This window comes from Saccopteryx bilineata, chromosome 11 (assembly GCF_036850765.1).
Source record: "Saccopteryx bilineata isolate mSacBil1 chromosome 11, mSacBil1_pri_phased_curated, whole genome shotgun sequence".
NCBI classification, from domain to species: domain Eukaryota; kingdom Metazoa; phylum Chordata; class Mammalia; order Chiroptera; family Emballonuridae; genus Saccopteryx; species Saccopteryx bilineata.
The window spans coordinates 10,149,273-10,165,515 of NC_089500.1; the positions used below are offsets into that span (position 1 = coordinate 10,149,273).

The 16,243-nt window shown below is 49.5% G+C and overlaps 1 protein-coding gene across 2 annotated transcripts in view; it reads left to right on the forward strand.

Moving 5' to 3' along the window:
- Positions 1-16,243, forward strand: part of BCL2 (BCL2 apoptosis regulator) — a 186,382-nt gene that overhangs the window by 121,466 nt on the left and 48,673 nt on the right. The window lies entirely within an intron of this gene.

The following is a 16,243-nucleotide window of genomic DNA, read 5'->3' on the forward strand; positions in this document are numbered from 1 at the left end:
TGGATTCTGCAGGCTGGGTCTGGCTGGTTTAAGTAAGGCAGGGCTCCATCCGAACTGCACGTTAGAATCAGTCGGGAGTATTTGAACATCCTGATGCCTGGGTGACAAACTCAACAAAGGCAGTCAGACTCTGTACAGGTGGGTGGACCCCGACTCCCTGCGTGAGGTCACCGTGTTGGTCAGACTGAGAGTAACTGGTCTACAGGAAAGGAGAAAGGGTCAGGGCCACGCAAGAGAAGAGGAGAGCATGGTGGGGGAGAAGATAAGACAGGGTGGGCTGCCCGGGTGTGTGGGGGGCAGAGGTCCCACTGGCACGTGGCTGGTGCTCCTCCCCCAAGCAGGGCCGTGGCCCAGCCCTGCTGTGTGACTGTGAGGAATCCAGGAACAGCAGGAACTCCCTTGTGGTCTCTTGCATCTGCTCTTCCCCTCGGGGAGACCACTGAGCAGCCCTGCCTCTGGTAACCCAGAGCTCACTGGAACCTCTCTGAGCATCTCGGTCCTCATCCGCACAACAGAAAGGTCCCATCCTACCTGCAGGTGGGAGTGTGGGTGGGATGGGATGGCGGTGACGTTGGGCACCAGCCAGGCATTCCACAAGCCTCAACAACAGAAGGGCCGCAGCCCAGGAGAAGGACGGAAGAAGGACCGCGGCCGGGAGAAGGACGGGAGAAGGACCGCGGCCGGGAGAAGGACGGGAGAAGGACCGCGGCCGGGAGAAGGACGGGAGAAGGACCGCGGCCGGGAGAAGGACGGGAGAAGGACCGCGGCCCGGGAGAAGGACGGGAGAAGGACCGCGGCCCGGGAGAAGGACGGGAGAAGGACCGCGGCCCGGGAGAAGGACCACGGCCAGGAGAAGAACGGGAGAAGGACCGCGGCCCGGGAGAAGGACCACGGCCAGGAGAAGAACGGGAGAAGGACCACGGCCAGGAGAAGGACGGGAGAAGGACCGCGGCCGGGAGAAGGACCGCGGCCCGGGAGAAGGACGGGAGAAGGACCGCGGCCCGGGAGAAGGACGGGAGAAGGACCGCGGCCGGGAGAAGGACGGGAGAAGGACCGCGGCCCGGAGAAGGACGGGAGAAGGACCGCGGCCCGGGCTGCGGGAAGGGCCTGCCTCTGTCTTCTCACTGAGCTGAGCTGCTTGCTTTTCACCTCCTGGTTTCCTGAGCTTTCTAATGATTTCAGTGAGCGTCTGCCCCACCCCAGCCTAGACAACAGGGGTGTGTGTGAGGTGTGTTGGGGTACAGAGGCGCACAGAGGGATAATTTCGGTGAGGTTACACCTTTCATTTACAAGTCAAAGTGAGCTGGACTCTAAAACCGGCATCCACCAAATTAGTAAGCCTCCAGCCAACACAGCAAAAACCTTTTCGGTTCTGACTTGCAGAGGCAGAAGTGAGTCTTTTTATACCCTTTTCTGTCCGTGCTCGCCCTGCGAGTGCCTCATTCTGAGCCCTCGACCGTCGACTAGGGGAGTCAAAGTGAAACAAAGCACCCTGTCTGTGCTAATATTTATTTTTAAGGCATGAGAAGCCCCTTGGATGACAGTGAACGAGAGGGTCAGTGCACTGACAAGTCTCCTTGGGTTGTGTGAGAATGTTGGTCTGTGGGAGCCGACAAGGACCCTTGGTGGATTTACTGCTCATTGTTTTTGTTGTAACTATAATAGGAAAAAGGATGTGTCTGCTCATAGAGCAGCTCCTGTAGGGGCCCTGCTGCAAGGACCCGGGAGCCCAGAAGGGGGGTCCACAGAGGAAAGATGGGCGACCGAGCTCCTCTCCTGCTGCTCCCGGGGGGCAGAGTTCTCATCCCAGCCTCCACTCCGCCGGCTGGCAGCACAGCATTCATGATGCCCCTCTGGCCCGGGAAAGTGAGAAATCACCACGGAGACTTAAGCACGGACTACAGGGTGGGCAGGCAGCCCGCCTCCGCCCCCGCTCTTTCCAGGGGCGCACACGCCGCCCGGGGGCCCCAAAGGCAAGGCATCCGGCAAGCGGTTCATTCCCAAGGAGGAGAGGACGTCCCTGCTGCGGGTTTTGCTTAAGGACGAGAATCCCCAGCAACACCCAGGGCTCTGTGTTATGGCAGGGTTTTCACTTTCTCCCCTCCTCCGCTCTGCACGATTTGGCCAGGGTGCTGGTGTTTGATTCCAAAAAGGCAACTTTATATGTGAGATCTATCTTCGAATTACTGAAACTCGTTTTCCATGACTTGTCAGGGGTTATTGAAATACCTACTCCGATCCAGAAAGGAGGAGGGCAAAAGGGAAAGGAAGGATGGAATGTGGCAGCAACGTGAGCTGGGCTTGGTGATCGTATGAGGAATTGTGCTTACTTGAGAGATGACCAGCGTAGAGTGCCACAGGCTCGTTCAGCCAGGGACCCCCACGTTCTTTCAGTAATGAGGGGGGATAGGCAACATTCCTCAAAGTATCTTTATGATGTGTGTCAAAGAAATACAGAAATCTCAGTGAGTGAGGAAACAGAAAGCCAAATGAATCATGAGCAGAAAAAGATGGCCTTGTACCAGAATGAGATCTCATATCTCTTGAGCACCTGCCAACCTACCTACCTATCTACCTACCTACCTATGAGGTGCCAGGTCCCGCCTGAAGCATCACCTTTGTCACCTTGTTTCGTCTTCACAGGGGCCCTGCCTTCTGAGCGAGGTACGTTATTGTCTTCATTTTAGAAAGAAAGATGAGCCAACTTGAAGAAAACTCTTGACTTGAGCAATGAAGAAGTATTTTTTCCACGCCACTGTCCATCCAGCGATGGTAGCGTTCATACCGGGCAATGACCGGGCCCCCTTGCTAGGATGGGCTCCCTCCCTAAGGTGGAGGTGGGAGTTCCCCAGTATGTGGCTCTCTGGGAACCAGACCCACGGGATTAGAACTGCTTTGGTTACCACCCCCAGCTTTCCTCATCTTGACGAATGGTGCCAGGAGAGAACACGCAGAGGGGTTCCTATGTAGGGCAGGCACCGTCACTTCCAAAGCGTTGGAACTGGATGAGAGAGGCTCGGGGGCCCTGGGGATCGGGGGCTGCATTCTGGAAAGCCGTGGTGTCCTGTGCGTCTGCGAGTCTGGCGGCTGCCAAACCAGGCCGCTTCCTTGCAGCCCGTGGGCAGCTCTGGAGTCTCTTATGCCCCGTGCCTTGAGGACCCGATACGTTTTCTCCCCTCTGCCACCCCCCCCCCACGCTCCGACCACTTTGCGGGGCACCTCCCAGGCTCTCAGGAAATGTTCAGCGACAGGTGGACCACGCATTCTCGCTCTTCATGGCAGAATTTCTGTGTGTCAAGGGCAGGAAAGTAGGCAAAAATAGAGGCTGGCCCGGCCCCTGTGCTGTGCTCCCGGAAACGGCTCAGAATGGAAGCAGAGAGATCTAGCCAGAATATCCTCGCCCGTCCATTTTACTACAACTTTTAAATAGAGGGCTTGCGATTTCCATTCTTTTTAATTGAGTCAAATCCCATGATGTTTATGAACCTCAAATCCTCCATAAATTTGCTGCAAATGACGTTGCTTTTTTTTTTTTCTTTTCTCCCGCTCCTCAAACCCCTCTCCCTTCTGTGCCTGGGAACCTGCCCTTTAAATTTGACATGGCTGGGATTTTAATCTCTCCTCAAAGGCACAGTGACAATTTCACAACAAAGCAGGGAGGTTGGTTGGGGGTGGGGGGGTAGTTTTGTTTTCTGCTCCCATTAAGAGAGCAACTGTTCTCTCTTTGTCCCGTGGGGCCTGTTCTTGGCACCAGATTGGGGAGACCTCAAACTTGGTGTTGCAACATCCGTCAGACCCAAGTGAGTTGGGGCTCCTTGTAGGTGAACTGCAGCTGTTTGGATAAAATTCTAAAATCTTGTTTGTGAGATTCTCAGCCCGTGTTTTACAATCGCTCTTCCTGGCAGACAAACCAGGAAGTTTTACTTTCCCAGGATGCCGGGCAGGTGATTGTTTTCCCAAATCGCGATTTAATCTCTGATGGCCATGGACATCCTCGCCCTGAGAACCTTCACCCGCGTCTGTAAACCTTGCACGTTCTCCTCGTGCGACCAAGAGGCCAGCAGCCCAGAGACCCGGTTACAGAACGTCCTTCCCTCCATCTCCATGCGTTTCCATCCCTGCTTATAATTTAGGGCCCGTTTGCATGTCAAAACAATAGAAGGAGCCTCTTAATCTCTTGGAATCTTAGAACGGGTTTCCTACAGAGTGGCTGGCCCCGTCCAGGTGGCAGATGATCCCCCAAGAAGAATTGGCAGAGACCGTTCCTCAATGCCATTTTTAAGCCAAGTAGCAGAGACTGCGACTTGTGGTCGCTGATGCCACCAAGCTCCCTTGAGGGGCTCAGTCTCATGTTGATGTATCAGGAGGCCCTTTGCTGGAAGGACACCATTCAGGACTTGAGCCCCAAAGGCACCGATTCTACCTCCCCCCCAGCACCTTGGGCCTGAGGGCGTCAGGGAGGAAATAATGGCCACAGAGGATTGCGAGGTGTGCAGACGCCACACACACCATGCAGGCTGGCACCCGGTGCTGTGCTCTGGAGGAGGGGGGATGAGCAAGCCCTCCCCCACTGCCCCTTCCTGGAGAGGGCGAGCGGGCTGCCCGGACAGCACCCAGCCCTTCCTGGTGCACCGTCAGCCTGCAGACGGGCTGCTGTGGAGGCTCGCCGTGCTGTCTCCCCGGCCTGTGACCCTGCTCCTCGGGCCCCTCAGAGAGCTTGCCTCCACGTCTTACCTGAGGGGTTGGGCTCTGTTTCCTGAGGGTTCCTGGAAATGTAAAAGTTGAAACACTTGAAGGGAAAAGTCTAACTTACCATCCATTGTCAAATATCTATCGGGAGGAGTTGTGGTCCAATTTAAAGTGTGAGCAGAGACTCCATTCCAAGGCAGCCCAGCAATGCCAGGGGAGGTGGGCAAGGACGAGTGTGGGGAGGAGAGCCTCTTGGGCGACATGAGGTTTTCCTGGCATCCTGAGATGGGCAGTGATGGAGAAGGAAGGGCTCTCCAAGCTGAGTGAACAGCATGACTGTGGGAAGCCCTGGGTAGACATGCAGAGAAACATAAGGGGACTCTCTGACGTATTATCATCGTAGGGACTGTCCCTGCAATCAAAGGCCCTGGGTTAGGTTTTGGTTTTCTTAATTTTGTTCTTCATTTTGTGGGAGGTGCAAAGATGTGGCTGAATGCTTGACCCGTTCCTTGCCCTCAGGAAAAGCAGGCGTGGCACGTTCTGCCCACGGGGTTCCAGGACGGGGCTGAGAGCTGAGTATTACTACCCGTGGCCATTTAACCCCGTGCCTACCAGTCGCTCACTCATTCGTTACTTCACTTATTCTTTCCTTTACTAACTCACTCATTCAATCAATGAACATTTCCCAAGCAAGCACTCACTCTGCCCTGGGCACTGCTAGACAGACAAACATCCCACCATGAGCAGATAGAATTTAGAACCCTAGTTCCCCCCATGCCTGACCACCCACACTGGCCCCCTCAGCTGCTGTCTTCATACCCACTGAGTCCCTAGCGTCAGAAACATGAGGAGAGAAGACAAGAGACAGACCAGTTTCTCAGGCCGGGTTTCAACCTTTATGGAGAATACTGATGAGTCTGCAGGTGATTTTTGTCACTAGGTTTCTCAAAACACACATTCCCATCCCAGCCCTGGTCTTATAGAGTGTTATCTTGTCAGTGAACCATGCAGAATGCTGACCAGAGCAGACTGACACGCGGGTCTGGGGAAGGACTGAGCTGCGGGACGGTGCCCGTAGTCGAGCTGAAGTCACTGTGAAGTTCTCCTTGGCTTGAAAATGCCATCCGCAGTGTCACTTGCCTTTCCACCGCCCCAAGTCAACTTTGTCGGCGTTATCCCAAGTCAGGTCCCTGCTCTGAGTGCCTCCCCGCCCCAGGCTTCAAGGGTTCCAGCTGAGCTGGTGCTCCTAACTCAACATCTGCCCCTCAGGCCTGCCGCAGAAAGCTCTAGGGTAGAGGTCACCTGTCCCGCAGGCTCTAAAACTGTGTCGGAACAGGTCATCTCCCGACTGGTCCCAATAGCTTCACTGTCCCATGTGGCATGGGGCTTCTGGCAACCTCGCTCCCGGAGAACATTTTTGGTCACCTGTATAGTGGTAAGAGGCTGGAGCAGGGGGCCCAGATTTCAACATGAACCTCATCTTTACCATGGACTAGCCGATGGGTCCGTGCCACCTCTTAACTTCTCTGAACTTAGGTTTCTTCTTAAACCTATTGGTGCTTAAAACAGGGTTAGCACCAACAGAGACCTTAGGTGAACTGACCAGGGCTGGAATGTACTTGGAGGCCCAGCACAGCTGGGCCAGCGGATTATAGCCGGCTGCGGCTGTTCTGATTGGGTGGGAGCACGCCATGCTGCTTGCTCAATGTTTTGAGTATGGCTCCAGGAGATGGTTGATGTAAAAGAGTGTGTATACAGTATACTCCACCCTCAGGTAGTTTTTGACCATGGCATTTGGGTGGTCATCACCTCCACATCTTACCTAAACTATATATTCCCTACATACATCTTTTTATTAGCTGATAAATGAACGATCTTTAAATTGGAGCCCATACCTTTTGAGGCTCAAGACAGGAGCGTGCCTGCTTTACTTCGGTTCCAACATTTCTATCCAGTTCTTTCTCATGAGTGGTAATGATTTGGTTGCCCCAGGGTCCAGGGAATGACCCATGCATATCTGCACCTTATAAAGTGATTCGTGTCGACCTTTTGAGTGAAGATTATAGTTGAAGAAGTTGACTTTTGACAAACGATGGCAGGCTTATTTCAAATGTCAAGATTCTCCCTTCACTGTGATGTGTGACTCAGCATGACATGTTAGATGAAATGTCAGACCATCAACATTTCTAGAAGGAGGTATTATCATTCACAGTAGTGGGGTTTGATGTAGAATCACAGGAAAGATTATGACACGGATATCTATTAATTCATTTCTAAGCTTAATTCGGTACGAGGACTAGTTCTTTATCCCTCACTAGTACAGGGTGTCAATGTACTTTACTCTTTCAAATTTGTTTTTCCACATCTATTTAGAGCAAGCAAGCAAAATAGGAAAAGTACTACATGGGCCCTGAAATTCACTTCCTCTGTTCGTTTTCTGCACTCTGTTCTAGCCCTGGATGAATGTGACTTTTTAAACAGGTCATTTATTTTCATTTTTATTTTAGTCTAAATGTCCCTTTGGAAACACCAAGGGAAAACATTTTTAGCTTAACTAAGAAAACAAACATGTTTAAACAAATAACACCCAGAGTGTTCAGGTACACTGGACGTTTTTGGTGTTGGCGTGTTTTAACAGGGAGCCAGGAAAGGCACACACCGCAACGGAACTTTTCCTCATCTAGAATGTGCCAGTTTCTCTCAGGAGCAAAACAGAGAGCAATTGATCACAAGCCCTAGTATATTGAAACTAAAGTTCTCGGTTGTTTTGAAAAGTAATTTCAAGCTAAACGAAATGCTGTCTTCACCCCCCGTCCTAGTTTTTAATTACTATTTATAGACAGTGGAAATGCAGATAATGGTGTAAATGAAGAAAAAGATGATCCCATCATCCCCAGGCACCATAAAGAGGTGACTCTCTAAGAAAAAACAAGAGTCATCTGTACACTATACAGACTGACTTTTCAGCCTTTGTGATTTGATAGGAGGAGCCTTTGAAAAATTTTTAGGTTCAGTTGCTTCCCATTTGATCCCTACTCTGAGAGCATGACCCCTGACACCTCAAACAACCAAGGTGGGAAAATAATTCTATTTTGATTAAAAAGTAAGATTCATCTCACTGGTTCTTCAGGGCTGAGCCGTCCCACTCTCTTTAATTTTTTTTTAACTTTATTCATTTTTAGAGAGCAGAGAGAGAGAGACAGAGAGAGAGAAGGGGGGAGGAGCTGGAAGCATCAACTCCCATATGTGCCTTGACCAGGCAAGCCCAGGGTTTCCAACCGGTGACCTCAGCATTTCCAGGTCGATGCTTTATCCACTGTGCCACCACAGGTCAGGCCCGTCCCACTGTCTTTAACGTCTGCATTGTTCCTGATCGATAAACAGATAATACTTGTGAACGAGGAAATGGAATTCACTGAGTGAGTAAAGGAACGAAAGGATGAACAGGGAGGTGCTTCACCTGTCTTGAGAAGGTGTTCATTCATTCACTGAGTGTTTAACTACAGAGATGTGAATGGGTCTGGTGCTCCGCATTGTGGGGGTCGGTGGGGACACTCAGTGTCTGAGTGGAAACCTCTGTTCTATTAGTTGTATTATTATGTTGAACTCCAATAACCTGCAGCATATTTTTGCCATATCTATTGGACTCGCTTTCTTCCAGAGGGCTTTCCTGTTTCATCTCACCCGTTGCATCACAGAGCTCTTTTGTGAGTGCACTTGAGTAGACTGCTACGAGCACGCGTGACCCTGTCAGCCTTTGCGTTGCTGTCAGTAACATCCCTCCTCAGCTCATGATTATAAGTGTTTTTCTGTGCAAGCCTGCGCAGCCCTGCTGGGCCCCCAGTTGCTAAGCATTTTCATTACACTTGCTCTGAATTTATCAGGATCTCCTAACCTTCCTAACCCCGGCAGTGAATCCGGCTCATTCACACCCAGCTTATAGAAGTGCATGGTAGACACTACAAAATTTATCAGCAGGCTCTTTAAGTTCTTTCATTTCCTAAAAGATTAAAAGTCCAGATCTTTGAAATGAAGGTGGTCTTTTTATTTGAATCCATTAGGCTGGCACGGAGACTGAAACTTGAAAAGTACACAGCAAACTAGACGTTGGCGAGTGGTCAACACACGTCACACATGGCTAGGAATACGTAGACAAAACATGATTTTTAAGCTTATATTAAAAAAGTGCACTTCGAATTCAAAACAGAAGACATCAGTTTAAACAGTGAGAAAATTTCACAGAAACCCAGTTTATAATATGTTTATTAACAATATCTCAAAGGTAAATGAATCCTTTTCCAATCTTTCCAAAAAAGTCTATCTGCTAAGAATTCCTAATGAAAGGGTTGTCTTCTCTCGGGTCCTAAGTTTTTAGAAGAAGGCACCCGATTGGCATAATTCTCTTGGTATTGATGTCCCGCCACTTCCAACAGCAACACATGTGACACAGCATCTGTGGGTAGACAGTGACCTTCTGTGATTAGCCCAGTTGATTGTATGCCCTCTTTTCACATTATCATTTGTACTGATGTTTCCTTATGTACAAAATAGAAGTGCAAGTGAATGAGGGTTTCAAAGGGTGCAGAAGACTCTAAGATTTGAAGGCATCAGGACAGCGAAGTAGAGGAAAGAGCTCCACAATGGGACCCAGCTTATTGGTCATGTGATGGAGTCTGACTGGGCATCCCCAAAGAGGGCAGAGAGGAAGCATCATGTCAAGTGGGACCATAGAACACTGCGAGGACTGAGTCAAGGCTATCAAAGTAAGTAATTCAAATATGAGCTTGTGTAGTCCAGGTGCCCAAAGTATGCCCTGTTAACACTGACCATGTCCTATGCACCAAGCTCTTTCCTATGTCATTGTATCCCGTTTAAAACCCATTTTCCTAGATACTGCTTCTTCTGCTGGGTATTAATTCGCTCCATGATTTAATCATTCCTATCAATAATAATAGCAATAGCTAACAGAGTATACCTGGCACTGCTTTAAATCTGTTCCATATAATAACTCGTTTAGACCTAATGAGGTAGGTACTATTGTTATCCCCACTTCACAGCTGAAGAAACTGAGGCACAGAGACAGTTAGATCAGGCAGCAGGAAACTGCTGAGCCAGGATCAAACCTGCATCTCTGCTTTCAGTCATCATGCGAGGCTTCCTCTTCGGTACCGATCACTGATTAGAACCATGATATAGCGATTGATTACATTAGTTTGATACAGTTGCAAAGAAAACATCGAGAAATGCAAAAGACTATGAACAGATCACCTGTGATCCCCCAGAAGATAAAACTTGAAGTCAGACTGAAATTACCTTGACAGTGGCCATTGCATCTTCCCCTAACAGAAAATGCAATTAGGAAACAAAGCCTGCTTGCTTCTGACAGCCCCACCGCGGTCCTCCGTGGACTCAGTGATGGAATGAATGGCACCAGATCTTGCTGGGTGTCTCCTTGTGCCTGTGAAGTCCTTGTCAGGCTTTGAGCTTCAGGGGCTGGAGCTTCTCCAAGAAAGTAAAGCAGAACCTAAGAATCAGCTCTCGTTTCAATGTGATCAGGCCAATAAGCAGATCTCCTCAAAGACAGGTCAGGCTCCAAGATGAAGATTTGTGACCACTGCGCCCGCTCTGTCTGTAGGACATGGTGGTGTTGCTGTGCAGCTATCGAGGGTGGCTGGCCCTGTGGTTTGGATCCCAGTAGGGAAAGTGCAGTAACCATCGGTGAGTAGGGTTTCTAGCTGGCTTTTCTTTTCCCGTGGACACACAGGCCACCTCAAATGCCCTGGCATTCTGGGAGGACTGTATACCTAATAGAATCAGGGAACCTTGGGAATTTTGTGCTTCTGAGGCCAGATTTACCAATGAGAAGAGCAGTCTGCATTTCCCTCCAGTTGGAAACAGATCAGAAGCTTTAGGGCATTAGAAAATACAAGCAACTTGAAAATGCTAGGCCCACACATCTCATGGATTTTTGGCTCTTGATGTCAGTTATGGATGATTATAACCCTGCTGTACCTCTCTGTGCGGAGTTGGCAGTCTCCATTAGAACTGTAGCCAGCTACAGCGGTGACCTCTAAGATGGTGGAAATGTGCCCCCCAGGGCTGCTGTTCTCACGTCAGCTTTCGGTCTGGGCAGCAAGTCCCCATTCTGGAAGAGTAGCAGTTGCTCGTGGTCCAAGGGGACTTACAAGTTCTTGGCAATGATGGGAACAGGGATGTGCAGGAGCCCTTGAAACGCCCTCTGGTCGGTCCCGCTGCCTTCAGGCAAGACCACCCAACCATGCCAGCCGGATGGGAACAATCCTGTTTGTAGAGACCTCCAGAGAAGCAACTCCAGACTCCCTTTGTCAACTTTTCCTTTGCCAGAATGATTTTTGGTAGCAAGGCTGTCTCTGCAACAAGAAGAGGGACCTGCCTTAGAAAGCTATGTGATTGAAAGTGTTCTAGATAGATGGATGAGATGATATATAGATAAAAGGATGATGATGATGATGATAGATAGATAGATAGATAGATAGATGATAGATAAAGGTAGATAAATAGATGTGTGTGAGAGAGAGAGAGAACGTGAATAGGTGACTGTTAGAGACAGCCAAACCCCTAGTAATGAGACATATGAGAAACAGTTATTACAGAACCATATGCCAGAGGAGTCCTCTAAACCCCGTTCAGAGCAGATACCACCTTTCATCACGTGGCCATTGCATTGTCCACATATCTCCCTTGTAGCACCTTATCATGTTGCATGAGAATTTATTAGTGATTGGTCTCCTGGCTGAAGTGTGAGCTTTATGAGTCATATTCTACTGTGTAGTTTTAGCACCTAGCCCAGTGCCTTTCAGTCAGAGTCTTGCCTAATCCTCCTTCTCCCTTCCCCATACCTTAGCTGTTGGCATTTTGGCAGTATTTGTTTGAGCAGGTGAATGTGAACCATGTAGACCTGATGCCTTTCCCCAAGGTGTTAATTTCTTTGCAGCTTCTTTTCAGGTTGTGAAGCCATGGAGTACGAGGTAGATTTGGGACAGAGAGGTCCCCCAGCTTCCCTGGCCAGCTGGTTTGGGCCACTGAACAGGTAGAGGGCAGGAGCAGCAGCCCACCTAGGATGTGGCAGTAGGGATGAACACAGACATTGCCTGTGGCTCCCTCCTTCAGGGAGGTCTGAGGCTTGGGGCCTGGGGGGTGGGGACAGAACAGTTCCCAAACAATGAGGACAGAGCTAGAGACATGCACAGTGACGGTGCGGTGGCAAGTCCGGGGAGAGGGACAGACACAAGCAGTTCAACCAAATGGTGTTTGTCCAAACCACAATACCTCTTCCATTGCTAGTCAGCCCCAAACTCCGGCTTCTTCCCCTAGATGTGAACTAGCCAGGAGCGGCGGTGGCATTTTGTTCATCTCTGTGCGGTCAGGGGTTCGTTGAGTCGAGTCTGCATGCGGCCCAGCCTAGTGCAGGATTTCAGTAGTGGCTTTGAACCTGAACTGAACTGATAGAAGAGGATTTCCCAGCCTTTCTTGGCCGTATATCCTAGGTTTTGATCACTTGGAACATTATGAAGTTGTCTCCCTTAAATCGGACTGTGCTGTCCTGACACAGCTTAAGCCCATTTCCTCTCTGATGGTTTAAAAGGCTTGGGATGGTTTTCCAGCCGTGCAGGAAGAAGGAATGCTGTGTCTAAAGCCCTCGATTCAATAAAACCAGATTTTTTAAAACAGCTCTTAGCATCTTCTACAACAGACACTGGTCTGGGCAGGGCTTTTTATTTTATTGAATCCAGCTGAGTAGCTTGACTACGTTAATAATGGGGCTTCATTTCCAACCACTGCCTCCCTGCCTTTTCCTCTAAAAGCCTTATGGTACTTAAGCGACTGCTAATACATGAATAATTGCGGGTGGCATCATTTCCTGCCATGATTTGACCACCAGGATGAGGTTTTGCTGCTTGTACTTAGTCTCAAGCATGCCATGTGCGGGCCTTCAAGATCCTATTTAAAATATAGTAAGCAGACCTACGTGCAGCTAGGATCTGGGTTCTGTGGAGTTTCTTTATGTTGAGAAATGAAGGATTTGGGAAGATTCTCTTGGGTGTGTAGGAACATTGGGCTTGAAGGGGATCCCACCTCACGGTCGCCCCAGGTTCAAACTTGCTATTTCTATTGAATGTGGGCAGTGCCATTTTGCAGGGACCCCATGATGAACTGGCAGATTTTTATTCCCTACATTTCAAAAAGATACTATTTATTTAGCTCCCACACAGCCATGCTTCTTTTTTGAGTTTCTCTGGAAGACGACATCTAACCATCAGTTATCCTTGCATTGGACTTGAGTGTTGACGGTTCTCAACACTCATAACCGACAAGGTATCCGTGTAGAAGGCAGACTGTTAAAAAGATATACCTGTGGCAGGAATATAGCATGGCGCCTAAGAACATGGACCGGAGCCACACTGGCTGGAGTTTGAATCCAGCTTGGCCACTTTCTAGCTATATGACTTTGGACAAGTCCCCTGCTCTGCTGTTTCCTCTTCGGGGTAGTAGAGGTAATAATCATCATACCTATTTCACTGGGTCAGTATGAAGTTCAGATGACTCGTTGTTCCTTAAATGCTTAGGTCAGTGCTCACACACAGCGCTACGTAAACACCGGCTGTTGCCTGTTTGTCATTTTGTTGAACGTTCTGGGCGTGTGTTCCTCCCACTAGGTGAGTGAGTAGTCAAGTTAGCTTTCAGCTGACCTGCAGTCCGATTTAACAGAGGGCTGACAGTTCGAAAACACCTCGCATATTACACTTTATTGGGGAGAGAAACCCCAAAATATTGTTTACTTTCATCTGCAAGCTCAATTCACCTACTGTGGGGCTAGATACTGTGGAGACGCAGAGGAGTAAGTTGTGTGACTCCCTCCTCGAAGAGCTCGCCCTCAAACTGAAGAAATATGATGATCAGATGTCAAGTAGCAAAATAAAACTGGCGAACAGACGGAGCATAAGAGAAGTTTAGGAGACCTAGATGTTAGGACTACCTGGGTGGCCAGGAGCAGAGTTTGAGGAGTGGGGTAAAAGCCGGGCGATGAAGGCAGGACGACACCATGAGGTTGAAGAGGTGGAGAGTGACAAGGGGTGCTGGGCGGGGGTTCGGAGGGAACGAGTGGAACTCTCTGGTGAGAATGACTCAGCTGACTGGGGGAAGGGGCAGGGAAGACACCACCACAGCCATAGCCAAGGACAGATTGCACAGTTGACATCGGCAGTGCTGGAAATAGAGGGGGACAGGTGAGATTATGGAGGTCTTCACCAAGAAGGCAAAGGAGCTTTTAGATTTGCTTGAGTAGAAAAAAAGGAAGTGAGAAGGAGGTAGGAAGCGCTATCTAGAAGCCTCGGCAGCTGTCAGCCAACGATGTCCTTCCTGCCGTGGTGGTGTGGCATCCGTGCTGGGCCTCATCCCTTCCTCGGTGATGGAGGAATAAAGGCAGTTGGAGAAATGAAAAAAATATATTTTTTCATATGTGTGAGTTAGCAAGTCAAACCGCAGCAGATCCCAGGAATGGTTTTGTGTTTTAGAAATAGAGAAGCGGTGGGGTGTGGGGCGGGGTGTGTGTCTGTGTGTCTGTGTGTCTGTGTGTCTGTGTTCTCTGGGATTTAAATTTCTACTGGGACAGGAAGAGACAGAACTCAGTGTAGTTTTTCTTTATCTTCACTGTATTAGCTCTTTCTGGCTTTCTCTCAGAGCCCCTTGATAATCTACTAAAGCAAAATAAATGTATTAGGTTGCCTGCCTGCCCCGTGTCTCCGCGGGTCGCTCTGTCCCCTCCGGTGGGATGACGCCTGTTGGCTCCAGTGGGCCCACAGTTTCGGGCGAGCTCAGGCAGTCCCCGCCGCGCATCTCTCTGCATCGTGGCTCAGTCCCTGTGAAGTGCAGGCAGAAAAACAGCACGTGGGAGGGGGGAATCTGTGTTCTAAGAACTGCTTTGGTTTACACATCTATAGATATACTCAAGCAGCACTGTGGGTCACATGGACTGGCTGGTGAGGCTGAGCATGAGTCACTTTTTAAATTACTCATAAAGAAATGTGCTTCTAAAAGCCAGCACCATTGGCTTACACAGGGAGCCGGGGGCGTGAGCTGGCAGCCTTGTAAAGCATTCAGGCCTTCCGTGACCGGGACCGCTGGTGGGCACACGCATCTGGCGGGAAGGGGTCCCGCACCTGCGAGCTCTGGGCTGTGCTTTCTCTTTAGAGGTGGGACTCTCCATCAATGGGAACTCCTGGCCTGGGGCACTGGGCGCTGGAGGATACATTTTCCATCTGGCCAGTTTCTCTTGGCCTCCCGTTTGGCATTAGACTTCTCTTGATGAAGGCCTTTGATGGCACAGTGTTGTGGTAGAGACCAGCCCATCTGAGCCTGGAATATGGAGAAGTATGTCAGTTCAACCAGAGGTCAGGTAGGGAGGAGCTAAGGAGAGAGAGGTCTCCGAGCTTCAGGGAGTCTATGAACTTCCGCTGAGCCTGGAAGGGCTTAGTTCATCACGAAGGAGAAGAAATTCCATCCCAAGCAAGATGGTGAAACCATCTGAGCAAAAAGAAAGCAAGATGGCAGCGTTTGCACTTCCATTGTACCCGTTGGGAGTCCAACAAATTATTTTGACAGAGAAAAAAATACATATGTAGAGCAGACAAGAGAACAATCACAAGGAAGCCCAAGGCACTGCTTACTAAATTGGTCCAAAGGAGGGATTTCACCAAATGCAAATGAACAAAGAACAATGCATGTGACTCAAAATATCCGTTAGGCTCTTAATGTGAGAGGGTGTGAGGCAGGGAGGTGACCTTTGAAAGGTTTTAAAGTTGTAAACTTTTGCAACCACATTGTTTTGATTGCTGAGAGATTTAAGAAAGGATTACCTCAGGGTACCATTTTGGAAAAGTGATGTTTAAAAACAAAACCAAAAAAACTACTTCCTGAATAATATTTTGGGACTTTTATTTTTCATTCTGTTTCTGCTTCGAACACACAAAATTCAAAGGTCCACGAAGTAGCTCAACCTCTGAGGGGAAAATCATGCCCAAGAGTGTAGAGGGGCTGGCTTCCAGTCGATCTGGCCTCCAGCTCCTCGTCCCCTCTGCCAGAATTTCAGTTCACTGGAGCAGGGGTGCCTCCACCCCCCAAAAACCTGCACTTGGCCTTAGTTTCTCTCCCAGTCCCACCCCTCCCCACTTTGACAGACCATGGGAGTCACGTGACTCCAAAAGGGAGACACTGCCCCCCACCCTGGATGTGCCACTGTGGGCCAGACATTCCCTGGAGGTATCCTGGAGAAAATTTGGGAAACAGGAAATGTTAAGAAAATTTCTAATTTGCCTGGTCATGTGAACGCCTCTTGCAATGTTGCAACAGGATTTTGGAAAGCAGTGCTCTGAGCAGTGGTTGTACCCTCTTCATCGAAGAACATTTGCTCCTTTGAGACTAGGGTAGATTTGACTATCCAGCCCCAACTTCCCTCTTTCTGAACCCTGCCTGATGCCTAAAGCACGAAACCAGAAAAGAAACCCACCCGGTCTTC